This window comes from Nematostella vectensis, chromosome 11 (genome assembly GCF_932526225.1).
Source record: "Nematostella vectensis chromosome 11, jaNemVect1.1, whole genome shotgun sequence".
Classification (NCBI taxonomy): domain Eukaryota; kingdom Metazoa; phylum Cnidaria; class Anthozoa; order Actiniaria; family Edwardsiidae; genus Nematostella; species Nematostella vectensis.
The window spans coordinates 15,586,133-15,586,757 of record NC_064044.1 but is presented as its reverse complement, the minus strand read 5'-3'; positions in this window follow the sequence as shown (position 1 = coordinate 15,586,757).

Here is a 625-nt window from a genome sequence, read left to right as displayed (position 1 = left end):
AAAAAAATTTGGGGGGGGAGGGGTGGGGTATATTCATTTTTTGGAGGAAAGGGGGGTAAATCTCAAAGGCGTTTGACGTATAGAAAGCTCTCGCGAACAAATTCACTTATAGATCTCACGAGGGTGAAGATAAATAGCGCTGCACAAGGGTATCATTGGTTTCAATACTTTAATAGAAAATAGGCAAAATGACTATTTTCTATAGAAGAATTTTTCGGAAGCGATAAAAATCGCTAAAAAGCTGGAGATTTGGTGCTCGGCGCAGGAGAAGGGGTCCAAAATCTTGAGACTCCCGCCTAATGCGGGAGAGTTGACAGGTATGCTTCTGTCTCTCGGTTATCATAAATGTGGACTTTAAAAGCACACTAGCATACACACATTGGCACCAGTCGGGCCAAGACGGGACGCTAGCACAGTCTATTACTCGTGCAGTTCGGCAACCATGGACAGCTGTTTCGTCCTTATTAGGACTCGTCAGCATGGCATAGCCGGTTTGCCTCAGTTAAACTTCATCGGCAAAAAAACTGCAGGGCGACTTCGACTCGGACGAAGTGCTTTAAACCACAGCTCAGATCCATGTGGGATCTAGAGCTGCGACCGGGCTAGCGTGATGCCAATTGTGCGG